This window comes from Chenopodium quinoa, unplaced genomic scaffold (genome assembly GCF_001683475.1).
Source record: "Chenopodium quinoa cultivar QQ74 unplaced genomic scaffold, ASM168347v1, whole genome shotgun sequence".
NCBI lineage: Eukaryota > Viridiplantae > Streptophyta > Magnoliopsida > Caryophyllales > Amaranthaceae > Chenopodium > Chenopodium quinoa.
In genome coordinates, this window is record NW_018744469.1 from 3,384,998 (window position 1) to 3,406,441 (window position 21,444).

At 36.9% G+C, this 21,444-nt stretch overlaps 1 long non-coding RNA gene across 1 annotated transcript; it reads right to left on the reverse strand.

The window, feature by feature from the left end:
* Nucleotides 1-482: 482 nt before the first annotated feature.
* On the reverse strand, nt 483-2,502 carry LOC110697607. The gene is made up of 3 exons (XR_002506523.1): nt 2,409-2,502; nt 1,855-1,889; nt 483-690 (listed from the first exon to the last, which is right to left on the reverse strand). It is a non-coding gene; the product is annotated as an uncharacterized LOC110697607 (long non-coding RNA).
* Nucleotides 2,503-21,444: the final 18,942 nt, after the last annotated feature.

Genomic DNA, 21,444 nt, shown 5'->3' on the forward strand with positions numbered 1-21,444 from the left:
TGCATTTCAATTGAAATGAACATAAATTATGTAACCTCATCTGGCAACATTAATCATGGGGTCTTCATATGGATCCTTCAGTAATTGTAAGTGAGGTTTGCTCTTATATTCAGTTATTCTTTCTGGATTGACAAATTCACGTCAATGTAATAACCTTCTACAACCTTCCTAAAACAGTATGTTTCTGATGAATGAGACGAATATCATCTCGTAAGGTTATGTACTGTAGAAATTGAATGCACTGTGGTTCTACCCAACACTTCCATTATTAAAAACTAAGTTAATGAATTAATATAAACTCTATGGAAAGAAGGAAAAAAAAACACTACATATAATGAAATGTCAATAAATTTAAATATAAAATTGAGTTTGATATGAATATAGTAATCACTGAAAATCAAATGCAAATAGCATAGCAAAACAATCGTAGTCATAATTTGAAAAAGATCAAATACATGATGATTCTATTTAAAAAATAAGTAATGTATTTCAACAGCATGCTAATTTTAATTAAAACATGTATATAAGCACACACACATCAAATATATATTAATTAGACATAAAAAATTGTAAAATCATAATTTATTAGTACCTCCTTGTGTTTGAAGCGATCCCGGTAGGATTTGCCATAGTGCGGCAAGAGAAGTGAACACTACAACACTTGTCTATTATCAACACATAAATAGATCCCTAACAAAAAAGAACAAAACATTAACAAACAATAACCAATTTAACATCCTTATTAAATATATATATATAAACTTTACACAAGGTGAAAGTTGGTAGGTAGCAAAATAAAAAGTGTACTATATTATTTTAAATGGAGCAAATGCATGCACAATAAGATTACTCACTTTGTTTAAAAAAAATTTAGTGTTTGGGGCCGTTTGACTAAAGGTGAATATAATAAACACATGCCCAATAAGATTACTCACTCCGTTTACAAAAAATATAGTGCCTGCGGCTAGTTTACTAAAGGTGAATACAATAAACAACATAGTGGAATTTGATTATTTAGAAGTTAAATAGTTAAAAATAGTACGTGGAATTTGATTAAGAGAAAAAAAAAAAAGTAACATATAAGTGAATTGGAAAGATTTATTTTCAAACAAGGGTTTTAAGAGGAATGTGATGATTATGATTTGGGGACAAAGAGAGTATATGTGATCCCACTCAAAAAAAAAAAAAAAAAAATTAAAAAAAATTAAAAAAATTAAAAAAAAAAAAATCCCACCACTTGATTGAGTTATAATAAATCTTATGGTGTGAGAAAAAAAATATTAGTAAGTAGATAGGGCCATATGACTACTACTACTTTTTTTGTTTTTTTATTTTTTATTTTTAGTGAGTGGTAGTATCTATCATCTATGAATTTGAGTGAGAAAATCTTTTGTATTTACTTCGTACTAGTACCATTTTCATTTAATCATATACTTTACCTTACATTATACTGAGGTGATTTCACCTAAAACCCATTTAATATCTTCTTTAATACTTACAAATTATATCCCTAGCCTACTCAACAACTAAAGTTTGTATTTTATTGAACTTAAGTGCAAGTATTAAACTAATTGGTGTTTACAACAGAATCTAACAAAAATTTTAGCCTCTAATTTAAAAAGTTCTAAGTTGTACTTATCCAACAACTTATAATATAGTTAACATGCAACATTGATATTTATGGTTCTCATTCACAAGTTGGAATACAAAATTCTATCACCCATATAATACAATCACTTATAAATAGCATTCCCAATTCCCTCACCTTAACTCGTCAACAAACAACACAACACAACAGTTTATTGACACAAAACAACACAAATAATAATACCCAACTTAGCTCCGTCACCTCACCTCGCAAATGTAGTAGCCCGCAACCAACACACCACCTTCAACAAGCCAACAAATGCAAATAAATATGTAAGAGCCAATTTAATTCCAGAAATCAAAGTTTAACAAAAAATAATCGGACCAAATGCCAAATTAGAGACAAAGCTAATAGCCCATAGTCCCAAAATCCAACAATTCAGCGATTTTCCCCAAATAAATCAAGGTAATAGGATATTTTGCAATTAGGAATTGTGGGACTAAAATTATATTAGTATCTTTCATCAGAAAGTCAAAAAACCAAAAACAAAACCTTAAAACAAAAAAAACTTAGTCATTTTAAACCTAAAACGTAAAAAAAAAAAAAAAAAAAAAAAAAAAAAAAAAAAAAAAAAAAAACCTTATACTTGTCAAATTAAAGAAACCCAATAAAAAGAAAAAATAAAATTCATATAATGTTACCTAGTTGAGTAGGAAATTACAGTATTTAAAAAAGCAATGGCTTCAAAAAATTTGACCTTTGTTTTCTTGAACATTCTAGTACAATAAACAATGAAACTAGATAGAGAAAGAGAGCTAACCGGAGATCAGTATGAAGAAGTATAAAAAAAAGGTTTTAACTTTTTGGTTTTTTTATTGTATTTTGATTTTAGAACCAAAAAGTTAGTATTTTGAGTAGGAAATCAAAATATTTAAGAGGAATGAAATTAGACAAGAGGGAAAAGGTGGCCCCTTTTTTTAGTAGCTTGGGCCACACAATATTGTAAATTGTAGCACAAAAACTATTATATGTGCTACATAAATATATTACGTAGCACATTGTTTATATTGTGCAACAGATTTTAAATTTGTAGCCTTTACTAGGGGTGAGCAAAGACCCAGAGTACCCGGTACCGGACCCGGAATCGATCAGGACCCGCTGAGTTCGGACCTGGAACCGATCTCACTAGTTTCGGGACCGGGTCCAAAAATGTAGTACTCGGTTGTAACCGATTCCAAGACTGGGTCTTGAAATTTCGGACCCGGTACCCACTAGGTACTCGGTTCAGTCATAAATATTATGTTTTTTTGAGCCCATATATATAAACTTAATGCAACCCTACATAAAACAACCACCTCCTTAGCTCCTTCCTCTATCCTCTCTACTTTCTCTCTCCTTTTTCCCTTCTCTTCATCTTCTTCTCTTTTTCATCAGCATCAATGTTATCATCTTCCTCCTTAACTCTACGATCTCACAATTTAGGTGATCACCACATCCCTATCAATGGTTTGGTATCTGTTAAGAAGCTTTCTTTGCTTCCGATATAGTGTCGTTTCAACATTCCCTACAGAAATTATTCTGGTTACAGGTATATTAGAGATTTCGCATCATTTACTTGTTTAATTTTTAATCTTGTTACTAATACTCTCCTCGCCCACTTCAAGGAACACAGGTTACTCAAGCTCAACCTCTTTCTATGAGGAATCCATTCAACCCCTTCCAAAATCCACCACCTCCACCGCCACAATTACAGATGCACGGCGTTGTGTTGATGGATCGGAGCCAATACTGGAAGGAATGAAATAAATTTGACCCTTTATTTGTGGATGGTTTTTGGCCATGAGTGGGGGACGATATTTTTTATTTTTTTATTTTACTATTTTGAATATGATCGGGTACCCGATTTTGGAACCGGATCCTACCGGTTCCGAGACTAGTTCCAAAAAACTTGGATCCGGTATCAACCGGTTCCAAAACCAGTTCCAATTCTTGGGACCCGATCATAACTGGTTCCGGATTTTGGTCTTGAGAATATGATCGGGTACCCGGTTTTGTTCACCCCTAGCCCTTACTAAATTTTGGGCGACAAAAAATAAATGACGCCTAAAGATAAGTATGGGCCACGAAAAATTAATTGTGGCTCTAAAAATACTCATTTTAACACCCAAACTACTTTTTCTTGTAGTGGCACCACCTACAACCCCCGCTAATGATTTTGAAATTCGACCGGTCATGATAACATTGATTGAAAGAAGATAATTTAGTGGAGCTAAACATGAGAGCCTCCTAAATCATATTAAGGAGTTTGAGAAGTATTGTAACACAATCAAGGTCAAAGGCACAGACCGGCCATGATAACATTGATTGAAAGAAGACAATTCAGTGGAGCTAAACATGAGAGCCTCTTAAATCATCTTGAGGAGTTTGAGAAGTATTGTAACACAATCAAGGTAAATGGCACGAATCAAAAGTTCATTCGCTTAAAGCTCTTCCCCTTCTCACTCATAGGGAGGGCTTTAGAATGGTTGGATAAGGAGGTGAAGCCAAATTCATTGAGAACATGGGATGAGGTCACTAAGGAGTTCTTGTCTAGGTTTTACTCCAAAAGAAGACGGCTGAAGCTAGAGCTCTTATTCAAAGCTTTAAGCAAAAGCCCAGTGAGAGTCTCTATGAATCTTAGGAGAGGTACAAGGAGTACCAAAGAGAGTGTTCTCATCATGCAATCCCAACTTATCAAGTGATTCAAATCTTCTATGAGGGCTTGAGCCCTCAAGGCAAGTCTTATCTCGATGCGGGTGCCAGAGGCCCTATTATGAATCGAATGGAGGAAGAAGTTGTTGATATCATTGAAGATTGTAGTGAGGCACTACATGGATTGGCAAGATGGTGAGAGGGAGTCAACAAGTAAGAATAGCTTCTCGGTCTACTCCGTCCATCATTTAAATGCCATCAACAATTTGTCTTCACAAATATCAAGCTTTGGGAAAGAGATGTCTTCGATCAAAGCTAAGTTGGAGAGTTCTACCACCCAAGCACCAAATATTCCCTCCCAATTTAAGGGGAGAGTTACATCTTCTAACCCTACTCCTCCTTCTTCCTCTAATAATATGCCTAGTAGATGCCTATTTTGTGATGAGTATGGTTCTTATGAGCATGATTCTTCTATGTGCCCTCCTTCATTTAAGAATTTTTGATAGTAATGAGAATGAGCATGTAAACTATGTGTCTAACAATAATGGATCAAGGTTTGATAATCAAAGAGGCCAAGGGAATAGGAATTATCACAACCAAGGAAATTTTGACAACTATAACCAAGGCGGTGGTTATAGGAACCAAGGAAACCAAGGTTTCCAAGGAAACTATATTACAATAATAACCAAGGTTATGGTAACCAAAACCAAGGTTATGGAAATCATAACCAAGCTAGGGTTAATTGGAACAACCAAAATAAGGGCAATTTTCAAAATAATTCACAAAGAGTCCCTCCTCCTGGTTTTGTTCCAACGACCTAAGCTCAAGGAGATAATTCCTATGCACTATCCTCTTCTTCTAGGTCTACCTTGGAAGAAATTGTTGAGAACCAAACCAAGTTGCTTACTACATACATGGGCGTGAGTGAAAAAAAGTTCAATGAGATGATGACCCATAGCAAGAAGCTTGATACCCAAATCACTCAACTAGCCAACGCTTTGAAAGAGAGTACAAGCCCATCTCCTCTACCCACCCAAGGTCTTGACCCCAAGAAACCAGTTTACTCTATCACCACTAGAAGTGGCAAGGTACTAGGGGAGAGAGTGTCTAAGAGAAGAAGAAGGTGAGTGATTCATTTGATGATGATGAGCATGATGTGTCTAGCAAGAAGAGTGAGAGTTTCAATGAGAAGGCCAAGGATAAAGATAGAATGCAAGATGAGGTTATCAAACCCAAACTTCCTTACCCCCTCCCCCAAGGCATAGCATGAACGAACATTTTAGGAGGTTCATCGAGATGCTTAAGCAACTTCATCTTTCTATTCCTTTCACTGATGCTTTGAAACAAATGCCAATTATTCCAAGTTCCCTAAGGACATTTTGAGTGGCAGGAGAGAGTGCAATGTGGTTGATTCGGTGAATGTTGGGGAGTGTTGTAGTGCTATTATCCATAATGACCTACCCCCAAAGATGAAAGATCTGGGGAATTTCTCCATCCCTTGCAATATCAATGGTAAATTGTTCCAAAATTCTCTTTGTGATTTAGGTGCTTGTGTTAGCATCATGCCATACTCCATTTTCAAGAAGCTTAAGCTAGGAGAGATACTCCTACCAACATGACCCTATAATTGGCCGATTGTTCCATTAAGATTCCCAAGGGTAGGATTGAGGATGTCCCTTCAAGATAGGAGAGTTTACCATTCCCGTTTATTTCATTGTTCTTGAGATTGCGGAAGATGACAATATTCCCATCATCTTAGGGAGACCATCCTTAGCCACGTCAGATGCCTTGATTGATGTGAAAGGCGGCACCATTACTTTATGTGTTGGTAATAGTAAGGCTAGTTTCAAGCTTAAGTCAATGCATGAGTCTCTATCATACTTGCAAGGAATCATGTGATAAATTCACTTCCTTTGAGTGACAATGCTTTCATGTTTGTGTCTTCTACTAACGACATTCTTTAAGCTTGTGATGATGTTCCTATAAGTGTTGAAAGCAAGTTGGTTAGTAATGATGTCAAAGAACCCTCAAATCTTGAAGATGAGGACGAGCTTGAAATACCTTTATGGTTTGAGCTTTCGTTGAAGGATGATGAGCAAGGTTCTCTAAGTATTGATGGTGTGAAGTCTCTCGCCCCAAGGAAGAAGAAATCAAGAAAGAAAAGAAGTTCAAAGAAGAAATTGAAGATCAATATCCTTGATACGACTCTATTGTCTCACCATGATGGATCTTGTGATGAATTTTTGCCTAAGCTTGGAAATGATTTTGTTCTCTCCACCACTTTGGATAAGGTGGTTTCTTTGACCCTCCGTGACTTAGAGGAAACGCCAAGCTATTAACGTTAAACAAGCTCTTCCCGGGAGGCAACCCAGTATTCTAACCCTTTTTTCCTATTTTTCTTCATTTTCTTCCTTATATAGTTTTGGTTATTTCTTTAATTTTCTTTATTTTCTTAATTTTAAGAACAATTGGATTAATTGGATTTCGATTTCTAGCAATTTTGGTGTCATTTGAAGGTTTAAAGGGTTTGCAATTTGAGTTAGAAGTTTAGAGTTTATGGTTGAATATGGACGATCTCATGGTTGCGCTCACATTGATTCTGATGATGAACAACTGAATTTTGTGATTTATGGGCTGCCTTGCTCGTGGGCATCACATGAGCACAGCAGTCAAGAGCGCCGTTGAGCGTGACCGCATCACTCGGCCACACCCCACATTACCCTCACAGCCCCCCGACAAGCAGTGTACCAGCCAAGCTATCTGCCCGCCGCGCGCACGCGCAGACCCCCCTGCACGCACGCACAACAGGCTGGGTGCGTTGTGAGTGCAGCTGCTATGCCCCCCTTTTCCCCCCTCATTTCTCCTATCTCTCCCCAACCTCCCTCTCTCTCTCTCCTCCCTTCTTCCTCCCTTCTTTTTCTTTCATTTTCTCACCATTTTTTGCACCTTAATCCACACAAATCACTACATTTTTGCATCTTTAAAACAAAAAAAAACAAGCATAATTTTCGAATTTCAAGAACAAATTTCTGGATTTTTAAACCAAATTTTTAAAAAATTTCATTTGTTCTTGACATTTGGGTATTCTGAATTTGGCACATGAGCTTGCATTTGGGTGTTTTAATTGCTTTAATTTCATTAGTTCATCCATTTTCAAGGGTTTTTATTCTCTATTGAGGTATGATTTCTACTCTCTTGTTCATCTTCTTCCTCATTTGAGAACTTAAAACCCAAGGTTGGGCTTTAATGGTAGATCTCCATTGTTAGTTCTTTTTGCTAAGATTTTGTGTTCTATGATGCTATGTGATGTTGATTTGATGCTTTTTCATCTTGAAATTGATTATTTCCTTGAACATTTGACACCACCACTGTTGGACATCTTTCTCTTTCATGGTTATTGTTCTTAGTAGCATTACTTCTTTGTGTTTCATCATCTTTGTCAATTTGACTATGATGTTCATGAATTTGTGCTTCTTTGTTATTAACTTTTGTCATTGATTTTTGTCTTGAATGCTTCTTAATTCTTGTTGTAACTTTCTTTGTTGCTACTATACTAGTCATGGCATTAGTTCATTTGTCTAATTCTTGTTCATCTACAATGGTGTCATGTTTGTGCTTGAATTGCCTATGCTTTTCATGATTATACTTTGGTGCTTACTCTATTTCAATTTCATTGATTTAGGTTTGTTTCCTTCATGAATTGCTTATTCTTGCCTTTACTTCTTATAGATGACTCATCTACAATGTTCTTAGAGAGCTCATAAACCATTGTTCCACCTCCTCCCGAAATTGATGAAACTTATGGATGATTCGGCGTCTAGCAAAGAATTTTGGATTATTTGAGTTCTCGGACCTCAGCACTTCAACCTATGATCATTTGACATATGAGTTCCTTTCCTCTTTTGGGGTGAAGAAGGTCCTTTTCCGAAGCATTTTTCGCATGGGAGATTTGTGAGATCTACCTTATTACCACATTTGTCCTTTTAGCTCGGGATCGCTTGGTGAGACCTTTCTATTTTCTTCTCTCCTTTATCATTTAATTTTCTTGTGTGCATAGTTTAGGTTTTAGTTTAGATTGGAGTTGAAAGGTTCGAGGATGTATGCTTTTAACACCTAGTGTGTTTGGGATCATTGACATTGTGGTCGAACGATCATTGTTTGTCGATTAAGATTTCATTGTTTATGCTTACTTCCTTTTAGCTTTTCATTTCCTTCTTTGTTTCTCCTTTTTCTTTTACGCAACCTCATTCAAGGCAATTTTTGCAAAATTTGTTTTTCTATCTCTCTTTAGTTGGACAATTCAAATCGGTCTTGTGTTTTTGAATGAATTCCTTCTTAGTTGTACATGTGTGCATGGTTTGAGAGTGTTGGTAGTTGATTCTAGGATATTACATGCGAAGGCAGCCGGTTTAAGAACTTTAAGGTCTATGAAGACTTAGTTCATTGAAAGTGGTAAGATGGTGTTGTTTTTCATAGTGGATTTGATACCTTTGAGTTAAGAAAATAAGCTCTTTTTTCCTCATTCCATATCAATTAAACATATTTTTAGGTCTATAGGGCTTGAAATGACAAAAAAAAAAAAAAAAAAAAAAACAAAGTAACAAAGTTTTAGGTACAATATTGATGAAAAATAACCAAGTATGGCCTCGGTGACTTTTATGTTGCCCATTTTCTCCATTTTTTAGCTAATGTTAACATTTCTCCTCTAAACATGTCAAATGTACATAGTTTAAGGTGTCTAGGGCTTGAAATGACCAAAAAAACCAAGACATTAAGTTTAGGGTGCCATATTAATGAAAAAGGCACCAACTATGGCCTAAGTGCCTTCTATGTGGCCCATTTTCTCCATTTCTTAGATAATGTTATCATTTCTCATCCAAACATGTCAAATGTACATATTTTAAGCTGTCTATGGCTTGAATTGACCAAAAAGACAAAGACATTAAGTTTTGGTTGCCATATTGATGAAAAAGGCACCAACTATGGCCTAAGTGCCTTCTATGTTGCCCATTTTTTGCATTTCTTAGCTAATGCTATCATTTCTCATCCAAACATGTCAAATTTACATAGTTTAAGGTGTCTATAAATTTAAATGACCAAAAAAACCAAGACATTAAGTTTAGGGTGCCATATTGATGAAAAACGCACCAACTATGGCCTAAGTGCCTTCTATGTTGCCCATTTTCTCCACTTCTTAGCTAATGTTATCATTTCTCATCCAAACATGTCAAATTTATATAGTTTAAGGTGTCTAGGGGTTGGAATGACCAAAAAAACCAAGACGTTAAGTTTAGGGTGCCATATTGATGAAAAACGCACCAACTATGGCCTCGGTGACTTTTATGTTGTCCATTTTCTCCATTTTTTATCTAATGTTATCATTTCTCATCAAAACATGTCAAATGTACATAGTTTAAGGTGTCTAGGGCTTGAAATTACCAAAAAAACCAAGACATTAAGTTTTGGGTGCCATATTGATGAAAAACGCACCAACTATGGCCTAAGTGCCTTCTATGTTGACTATTTTCTCCATTTCTTAGCTAATGTTATCATTTCTCATCCAAACATGTAAAATGTACATAGTTTAAGGTGTCTAGAACTTGAAATGACAAAAACAAAACCAAGACATTAAGTTTTGGGTGCCATATTGATGAAAAACGCACTAACTGTGGCCTAAGTGCCTTCTATGTTGCCAATTTTCTTCATTTCTTAGCTAATGTTATCATTACTCCTTCTAACATGTCAATTTTTGATAGTTTAAGGTGTCTAGGGATTGAAATGATTAAAAAACAAAGAATCTATGTTTTTAGTACCATATTCATGAATAATAAACCAAGGAACTAAGTTTAGGGAATTTGTTACCGCAATTTCCTTAGCTGTGGGGTTTACGTGCACTGTGCCTTTCCCAGGAAGCTCCTTAAAGTGTGTCTTCAGAAACAGCTCAGGAGCTATTGGTAGCTGGCCTTCTTTCTTCACCGCCTTTGATACAAAAAAATAGGAATAAACGTTAACCATGTCACACCCTCGTTACATTGAAATACATAAAAATGCCTTTTAATATAAGATCTTTATAAACAAACTTACCATCCTTTTTTCATGTTGGACAGCCGACAACGAACCCTGAAAGTGGGTTCCTTGTACGGGCTTTTCCATAGAACCGCCCCTTCTGTTCTTTTTGTTTGCGCCAACCTCGCCTTGTAAGTTGGATCCGTGGAAATAATGTCCAACATCTTCTTGTGGATCTCCTCACTCAGCCAACTTGGCTTGGCGCCATTCATCTTGTGCGTGTTTGTGTTGAACATGTCGCGCAGGCGTGTTGCTACCTTCCTCCGAAATGTGAGCTTCACTTGCTCGTTCATCTGAGGTGCCCATCTAAATTGTGCCTGCAAATGATAAAATATAAAAGTTATAAACAAAACTAAATCAATACAATAACTAAAACATGTATTAACTAAGACCAAAAAATATCATACGCTGAACAAGTTCCACCAGTGTTCCTTCGTAGCTTCAGGAACTTCTCCAAAGTTCCTGAAAGGGGCTTGGTAGTATCCAGTAATCGTACCGGATACCGCACTGCGAACGTTAGGATCATGAAACCTATAATAAACAAGAAACAACAATGTTAAACAAGTTCGAAAATTGTAATTTAAGCCTTGTATCTTATCCTCCATATCATGATATGTACGTACCAGAGCGTAGTAGGGTCCAAAACTGGTGGCTCTGACTGATCCCGTGTCTGATCATCTGGAGGAGTAGATGGGGGCGTCTGATCGGCACCCAAATCGTGTGCCTCTGCATCGATCATGTCCTCATCCTGGTCGTCGTTGAAAAGGGCGGCCATTTTCTCTTTCCCCCTTGATTCCTTCGATGATTGTCCACTTTTTCCACCCGCCATGACTACTTGAAATAGATGTTAGTAACATGACAAGATATTATAAATAACAAGTGCAGTGCAATGTAATATGGCTTTTATACAAACAGTAAAAGTTTTACATAAGCCTAATTAATATCTTGATTTTACAATAAGAAGCATACTGTTAAAGGAGATTAACATATTCTGCTACTCAGTAATCTCATCACTACTTTCACTACTAGAGTCATCACTACTATCATCTAATACTACATCGATGTCATCATCATCGTCACTATCACTAGAGCCGATACTAGATTCATCGTCTTTGTCTCTTGAGATCACAAATCCATCGTCATCGTCTTCATCATCATCATCTCTGGAGTAGTCTGGAATGTCATTCAGTGGGCAAAGTGTTGCATGTACTGTTGGGGATGGTGATTGCAAAAACTTCAAGTCCACCGGAGCATTAACCACTAACCTTGCTTGTGTTGTAAATACAGACCACCATTGAACTCGGTCTCGTTTCAAGCTAGGGTATGATGCGTAGTACACTTGAGTCACTTGGTAAGATAAGACAAATGGATCATACTTAGGGTATTTCTTAGTATGATTTACTTCGATTAGCTTGTATAGTTCATGTATGTTCATTCCCCTACCACAATCCATCCAATTGCACTTAAACAAAATTGTCTTTTACTGTTTTTTGGGTCCCGTGTAGACAAGTTCATTTATGTCGTCTAAAATGTCGAAGTACTCTCTTCCATCCTCACTTGATACACACACACCATAATTCATGGTGGATTTGTGCTTGTCATGGGTATGTGTATTGAAATTAAATCCACCGACAAAAATCTGGCCCCAAGTACGAACTCGCCTAAAGGGACGCATGCACAACGCTCACAGGACATCTGAATTTGGCTTCTCTTCGACCACCTATAAAGTTGTTGAATATCAACATCACGATTCATGAATTGAATGAATTGAAATGCAAGATGTAAAATTCATAATTATTTCACAGTTAGACCGCGTATATCACCTTGTGATGAAACCAATCAGAGAATTTAGCTTCGAAATTCTCCATGACTTCTTATCTACGCAGGAAAGGTCGAGTACTAAGAATGTAGTCCTCAAACTTCCTACGAGGCCAAAGACACAATGTAAATCTACAAAGTCATCATTGTAGTTGTTCGTAAATACGAATACACTGAATACCTAAACCTAATATACCTTTCGTATTTGCTAAGAATGCCGGTGTTTTGTAACACGAACAAATGTGCACACTCGAGTTCTTTGTCATCTAAGAACCGAGTGTTACCCTCATTTGACACACGACCACTATCCTCCTTGAACAACTCTGGTATTTCAGCGTCGTCCAATGTGGACTCGACGTCGGCATTCACATTTGGACCAAGATCTCGAGTTTTAGTGTCAACTGTCAACTGAAAGTAATTGGAGCAGAAGTTTGCTATCTCTTCAGTGAGATAAGAATTGCATATGGACCCTTCAACTCGAGCCTTGTTCCTAATTTTCCATTTCAAATTATTGAGGAACCTACAATTATAATTATGTAACTGTATGAACAAGTGATTAGGATGTAAAACACGGATGTGAAATAAGGGTCTTTGATTTACCTTTCGAAGGGATACATCTGATGAGTGACATTTATGTTACCCTTAGGGGTAGTGTATTGGTCTGTTTTCTCCTGTTTTTCTTAGGTTTTTCTACCTCTTTTCTCCTCTTATGGCTTTCTTTTTTTTTTTTATGGATGAAAAGTATGCTTATTTGCGCTTGTTTTGATAATCTTTATGCATAATTTTATCATCCCCATGCTCTCGTGATCTTTGCTATCTTTTGCAGGTTCCATGACGGTCCTAAGCACGGTAGGAGGCCCCTTGGCCAAGTATGGAGGCATGGACAAAGACAAGAGGAGAAAAAGGGAAGGAGAGGAAGCAAGAAGAGGAAGTTCAAGAGGAGGTGTGGCCGAACCTCTAAGAGGTTCGGTCGAACCAAGGTGTGGTCAAACTTTTGAAAAGTTCGACCGAACCTCCAAGGCAGTTTCAACCAAGTTTTCAGCATGTTTACAGGAGGGGTCGAACCAGGAAAGTTCGACCAAACAAGGATCAGGGAGGTTCGACCGAACCTACCCTGAGTCCGACCGAACCTACCCAGAGTTCGGTCGGACCTTTTCCCGTTTCAGCTGACTTTTTGCGGAGCTTCCTAAGCAATTTTGTAAGGGGTATAAATAGTTTTTTTTGCTCATTAAAAAAAAAGATTTTTTCAGTTTAGAATAGATTTTAGGTTAGTTTTAGGTTTTAGAGAGAGAAACTCTCAAAATTTTAGAGAGAGAAAGTGAGGAGCACAATGGTTTTCATGGATTTTGGATAATCAAATGAGGAATTTGAAGATCTCCACCTTATATCAATGAGCATTTCTTACTTTCTCTTCTCTTATTGCTTTATTTAGTTGCTTTCATTGTGCTTGAGTAGTTTCCCTTCTACTAGGTGTTGAGTGAGGCTTTGTAATGATTATTTGAGTTATTTGAGATAAATTTGATGATAATTGTGTGATTAAATTGATTGAATTGATGTTGGCATGTTGTTTGTTTTAGATTGGATTGATATCCCATGATAGCACACTTAATTGCATATTGGTTTTAGTTTGACAAGGGATTGTGAATTAGAATTGATATATTTGATTGCATTTTGGGTAATTTTCTTCTATGCACCTAGTCAATGAGGGATCTAGGCTAGGAATTTGAGAGATTACTTTTGAGTGTAGTTAATTCTCATTATAATTCTTTCTTTGCATGATTGATTATCAAATGGATTCTCATTAGCTTATTAATTGTTCTAAGTGGATCTTTTCCCCTAGTAGACTTTATCATACCTTGTTCTTTATATGTGTTTTAGTGTAGTTGTAGTGTCCTTTATCCGTAAATCGACTTCGGCATAGCTTAGGCATTAGATTAAGAACAATCTAGCATTACCGTTCCTTGTGGTTCGACTCCGAACTTACCACTAGACTTGTTTAGGGGTTAGTTTTAGGATTTATAAATTTATTTGATTGAGTGTGGAATGTGCGACCGTTCTAACGCCCGTCAAAATGGCGCCGTTGCCGGGGAACGATGTCAATGCTTGATTGTTTTTTATTGCTTGAGTCTAGGTCTTTGTGTATACTTTTTTTTATTTGTTTATTTATTTTTTGTTTGTTTGATTGTTTTTGTTAAAAAAAATTAAAAAATGACATGTTTCTCATTTCCTCAATATGATAATGAGCCTTTTTGTGATTATTTCAATAGACTTGAGGGACTTGTAGATCGTAATTGTTATAGTCTTTGGGAGGCTTCTGAGATTTGTTATTTTGGTTTGAATAAGCAAACTAGGGATATTGTTGAAAGCATGTATAATGGTGAATTTAAAGCATTATCAACTGATAATGCTTGGGATTTTTATGTATGGTTTGCTAGGGATGTTTACAATAAGGGTAATCATGTTTCTAATATTCATGTGCAATGTGTCGATTCTTCTAATGTTAGCATGCATTCCCATGATTTGTCACATGATCTCATTAGTGAACCTAGAACAAATGATTTCAACTCTATTTCCCCTATTGTTCATGATGATGAGGTGCATTCCAATGTTGATGAGCATGGTGTGTTTCATTATTCTTCATTATTTAGCATGCCTTCTTGTGATGTACCTTTTTCTCCCAATAATGAATCTTATATGCTTGATTGTGCCCCCTCTCCCCGTGATGATGATTGTACTCATCCTTCTAAAGTTGATGCTTACAATCTTGGTTGTGATCCTTCTCCCCTTGTTAACCCTCAAATTTCTTCATCCTGTGAGTGTCCGATTGATTATTTAGAATCCCTTATTAGGTGTGTTGAGCTTGATTCTACTTTTGGGCCAAGTAAGGAGTTGTTTTTAAATTCTTTGAGAAGTCAATTGGAGATGATGAATAGGAGTGAAGAGCGTATTGAGGAGGTAATAAGGAGAAAGGAAGAGCTAGAAAGCCAATTGTCATCTTTGTTGCATGATCTTGAATCTTTCAAATCCCATGTGTGTATTGAAGATGATGATGATGATGTTTTTGTGCAATCAAAAGATTGTGAGGAAGACAACAATGAGCTTTTGAGTGAAGGAAAGAGAGTTGAGAGTGAATTAAATGATGATTTTATGAATCAAAACCCTCTTTCTTATTTTGACCAAGTGCATGTTTGTGATTCCTTTATTCATGAGTATTTGGACTCATTTGAGATTATGTCCCATTTATTTTGTGAGGTTCAAATGAAAAATAATGACATTTTGAGTGAGTTCATTGAGAATTCTTCATGGGAAAGAGATGAATTTGAGATGAATTTGCATCCATTCATGCATGGTGTTGAGATCTTAGGCTTTCAGATTTCTAAGGGAAATGTTGTTTATCGTCGTGATAGGGAATTGGAAGATGAGGTTGTTTCTCTTGGAGATTGGTTGTTTGAGGGAGATGTAGATCACGAGTGTTCTTCTTTTGAGAATTCAATGATTAATTTTCATTCCCTTATTAGTGATGAGAGGCAAGATGGTGAAAATGAGATCATTTGTGAGACCATTTCTCCTATCCCCCCACGTCATCATATTCCATTTTCAAGAAAACTTGATCATGTTCCCTCCTATCCCATGTCACTCCCTTCTTTTCTCAAAGAGCCTATTGGGGACCCTCTTTCTATTTGTGATCTTCAAGCTCCCCACTCATCGATTATTGAGGAAAAGGGTGATTTTGCCACCAAAAAACATTTTAAGGAGAGTTTGCCTTCCTTTTCTTTTTCTTCTTCTTCTTCTTCTTTTGTTGAATTTTCTTTTGATTCTTCTTCTTCTTTTTCTTGGCATCTCTCTCCTCATTTGCGTGCACTATCCTTGTTGCACGTTATCTTCCCGTCATTTTCCTACCTTCTTTCTTATGAAATGTGTAGTAGTGCATTTGATAAGCTCTTACGATCCTTGCAATATTATTACTAGAGCGGTCAAGCTTGGACCTTAAGCAAGCCTTTCTCGGGAAGTAACCCGTGTTTATTGCTTTCATTTTTTTTTATTTTTAGAATAGTTTTCGGCCTCATGGAAATGTTTGTGTGCTTGGTGCTAGGTACATAACTTAATATACTATTATGCATTGGTTTGGATCAAGAATCAAGGAAGTTTGACTCCACTTTTGCTAGCACATGGAAAACAAGATTCAATTTTAGAGGTAGTCGGCTTCAAGAAGGTTTAATTGGGTCATTTGCGGGTACTATACCCACCTAATATCCGGTAATATCCTTCCTTGCTCTTCCTCTAATGATTTGTGACTTGTTAGACATATGTTGGTTAGTTGGATGACTTTCTTTCTTTTCTCCTCCCATGGATTCTTTGGTTTAAAGTTTGAGCATGTTGCCTCATTCAAGCTTGGGGGAGGGTATTCTATCATGTTTGGTGGAATTTTTATTCATATATGCCATGCACATTTGTATATGCATTTCCATTTTCTTTATTTTGAAAATTCCAAAAAGATTTTGTTTCTATCAAGGCAAATTTGCAATGTGTTTTGTTTTGTTCTTACTTTTGACATAATACGCTTGGACTTGTATTCTTGAATGTCTTTATTCCTAAATTATAAAGGTATGCACGGTTTGAGAATGTGTTAGGTTGACTCTAGGATATGATATGCTAAGGTAGTTGTTAAGAACTTTGAGACCATGAAGCCCTAGTTCACTTGCTTGTGGTAAGATGGAGTTTCTCTCTATGGTGGATATGAAATCAAGAGTTAGTTATTGCTATCCCTAGTGAGGTAAATTGTTCAAGCCTTCATTATACTTTGTTGAGCGGCATATTTGGATCCTTGGCTATTGCATTCTCGTATCTAGAACTTGACTTTTAGCTCCCAAGATCGCGACTGTGCCACTTTAGGGGATGACAAAGGAATTTCTCTTTTTATAGGATAGATTTTCTATTTTTGAGTTTAGTTTATATTTTCCCCTCTTGCTAGCCCTTTTGAGCCATATACCTTCTTTTCTCTAGCCACAATACAAGCCTTGAAGCCTTGGTTTCACTTTCTACCTTTAGTTTTGTGAAGCAATTTAGTTTTCGAGCTTGTTTTATTGTTTATGGTGCAAGTTTAGAATTATGAGTTTATTTGCAAAGCAAGTATGTGTTGTATATAAGTTTGTGCATAAAAGCAAATGCATTTTGAGAAAAAGTCGTCCAAAGTTAAAGAGGCAAGGACTTTTAAATGAAAAAAAAAATGTCGAAAAAAAAAGGTAAAAGAAGAATGAAAAGCACAAAATGATTTTGTTATAGTTGTTTTTTTTTCCCTATTTTTGTTAGTTTGTTTTAAATAAGCTTGGGGGAAATTTATTTTATGAGCATAGTTGGTACTTTTGTTTTGGATTCGTTTGGATCTTGTGGAAAAAGTTCCACCCGAGCTTCACATGTAGGTTTACCACCAATTTCAAAAGTTTTCCACACCTTTACTCTCCTAGCCTGTGTATTACAACCTTGAAAGTCCTTTTGATCCTAGAGGGTTAAGTCATTTAGTGGTGGCAGGAAATAGGAATCAAGCCTATAGAGCGAGTTTGCATAGCCAAGATGTTGGGTAACCTTCTCATGTTTTGAATTTCTTACTTATTTTCCGGTTCCTTCGTGGAATCATGAGAAGCTAACTTGAAAGTGGATTTGAAACTTGTAGAGAGGTTGTGGTTTGATTAGTTGGAACAAAAGGTGGAATATGTTTCCGTTAGTTCTCTATGCTTAGCATATGCTATGTTTCAATCAACCTTGGACATCTTAGAACGTGCATACCTTTGTTTTTTTAGAAAGATTGACATTCTTTAGTGCTTGTTCCATTGTAAAAATCCACTTAAGAACGCTTGTAACCTCTCTTTTACTTCAATTTATTTTATCTATTTGTTTATTGCTTTGCCTTGATTTTTGTCAAGAGTTATGGGTTAAACTCTTAGGATACCCTTACGAGAGCATACTCGTCCTCTAGAGCGATCTATGGGGTTTAAAGTGCTTGATGCATGCGCTAAATGCATTCGTGATTCCTACGAAATTGAGTTAGTGTATATTCTTTATCTTCTAGTTTTATTTTATTTTATTGTTTTTTTTTTAAAAAAAAAAACATATACATCGTTTTCCGTTGTGTTTGTTTGTTTTGCTCGAGGATGAGCAAAAGTTAAGCTTGGGGGTGTTTGATGAGTGACATTTATGTTACCCTTAGGGGTAGTGTATTGGTCTGTTTTCTCCTGTTTTTCTTAGGTTTTTCTACCTCTTTTCTCCTCTTATGGCTTCCTTTTTTTTTATGGATGAAAAGTATGCTTATTTGCGCTTGTTTTGATAATCTTTATGCATAATTTTATCATCCCCATGCTCTCGTGATCTTTGCTATCTTTTGCAGGTTCCATGACGGTCCTAAGCACGGTAGGAGGCCCCTTGGCCAAGTATGGAGGCATGGACAAAGACAAGAGGAGCAAAAGGGAAGGAGAGGAAGCAAGAAGAGGAAGTTCAAGAGGAGGTGTGGCCGAACCACTAAGAGGTTCGGTCGAACCAAGGTGTGGTCAAACTTTTGAAAAGTTCGACCGAACCTCCAAGGCAGTTTCAACCAAGTTTTCAGCATGTTTACAGGAGGGGTCGAACCAGGAAAGTTCGACCAAACAAGGATCAGGGAGGTTCGACTGAACCTACCCTGAGTCCGACCGAACCTACCCAGAGTTCGGTCGGACCTTTTCCCGTTTCAGCTGACTTTTTGCGGAGCTTCCTAAGCAATTTTGTAAGGGGTATAAATAGTTTTTTTTGCTCAATAAAAAAAAAAGAATTTTTCAGTTTAGAATAGATTTTAGGTTAGTTTTAGGTTTTAGAGAGAGAAACTCTCAAAATTTTAGAGAGAGATTGTGAGGAGCACAATGGTTTTCATGGATTTTGGATAATCAAATGAGGAATTTGAAGATCTCCACCTTATATCAATGAGCATTTCTTACTTTCTCTTCTCTTATTGCTTTATTTAGTTGCTTTCATTATGCTTGAGTAGTTTCCCTTCTACTAGGTGTTGAGTGAGGCTTTGTAATGATTATTTGAGTTATTTGAGATAAATTTGATGATAATTGTGTGATTAAATTGATTGAATTGATGTTGGCATGTTGTTTGTTTTAGATTGGATTGATCTCCCATGATAGCACACTTAATTGCATATTGGTTTTAGTTTGACAAGGGATTGTGAATTAGAATTGATATATTTGATTGCATTTTGGGTAATTTTCTTCTATGCACCTAGTCAATGAGGGATCTAGGCTAGGAATTTGAGAGATTACTTTTGAGTGTAGTTAATTCTCATTATAATTCTTTCTTTTCATGATTGATTATCAAATGGATTCTCATTAGCTTATTAATTGTTCTAAGTGGATCTTTTCCCCTAGTAGACTTTATCATACCTTGTTCTTTATATGTGTTTTAGTGTAGTTGTAGTTTCCTTTATCCGTAAATCGACTTCGGCATAGCTTAGGCATTAGATTAAGAACAATCTAGCATTACCGTTCCTTGTGGTTCGACTCCAAACTTACCACTAGACTTGTTTAGGGGTTAGTTTTAGGATTTATAAATTTATTTGATTGAGTGTGGAATGTGCGACCGTTCTAACGCCCGTCAACATCCATTTGTATTGAACAAGACCACATAAATTCCCCTCATACGGAAAATGTATAGGCAAATGCTCCATGGAGTTAAAGAATGCAGGAGAGAAGACCTTCTTAAGCTTGCAGAGGATCTCAGCTATGTTTTTCTCCAATCGCTCCATGTCACTAACTGATGTTATATAGCAACACAAGTCGCGGAAGAATTGGCTAATCTCTGTAATTGCATTCCAAATATGGCCGGGGAGCGATTCCCTCAAAGCAGTGGGCAACAGCCTCTCCATGAACACGTGACAATCATGGCTTTTCATTCCGTGGAGCTTACATGCTTGCAAATCTACGCATCTGCTCAAATTGGAGGCGTAACCATCAGGAAACCGCAACTGTTTAACCCACTCACACAAAAGTTTTCTATGAGCCTTGTCTAGAGCGAATGGAGCCTTTGGCATGACCTTTTTTCCTCTATCATCCTCCTGAAGATGAAGCAGGGGACGTTTACAATATCTGGCGGATGTCATTCCGAGTTGATGGCGTGTCACACGTATGCTTTTTCACATCCATTACAGTGTGAATTAACTGATCAAAGATGTTCTTCTCAATGAGCATGACATCTAAGTTGTGACGAATGAGGAGATACTTCATATATGGGAGCTCCCACAGTGTGCTTTTCTTGAACCACCCCTTCTTTTCCTTTTTTGGCCGTTTAATTGAATCGGGTCCATCTGTATTGTTCGGAAGGTCCTTAACACATTCCCACAGCTCCTCTCCTGACATGATGTGTGGAGGGACACCATTCTCTACTTTGTTTTTACAGAATGCAGTTTTACTATTCCGAAAAGGGTGATCTGTCGAAAGGAATTTTCGGTGGCAATCAAACCAAGAAACTTTACCACCATGTTCGAGCCAAAATGCTTTGCTCTTCTCCATGCAATGTGGACAAGCTTTCTTACCAGTTGTGACCCAGCTAGACAACATGCCATAAGCCAGGAAGTCACTAACGATCCATAGGATGGTTGCTCGAAGATTGAAATTATGTTTCATCGAAATATCGTAAGTAGCCGCGCCAACTTCCCACAACAGTTTCAACTTCTCTATCAACGGTTGCATGTAAACATCCAAGTTGCCCTTAGGGTTTTTAGGACTAGGAACGAGCAACGAAAGGAACATGAATTGTCTTTTCATACACATTGAGGGAGGCAGGTTATAAGGGGTCAAAATGACAGGCCAACAAAAATATTGTCCCCCAAACTTACCATGAGGAGCAAAACCATCTGTACACAAGCCAAGTCTCACATTACGAGGCTTGGAAGCAAACTCTAGAAAGCTACTGTTGAGGTGTTTCCAAGCTTCACTGTCACTAGGGTGTGCCATTATGCCTTGAACTCGGAGATTTTTCGAATGCCATATCATTTCCACCGAAATGTTCTTGGTTGCAAACAGTCTTTGCAACCTAGGTGTGATCGGGAAATAAAACAGAACATTCAAAGGCATTAGGCTACCTTTGGAAGTCTGCTTGTATCGGTCGTTGCCACACACCCTACATGCAGGCAGCTCAGCATCATCCTTCCAAAACAACATACACCCTTTCGGGCATGCATGAATCTTTTGATGAGACAGTTCCAACCCCTTCAAAATCTTCTTCACCTCGTAGAAAGTGTCGGCCATATGGCT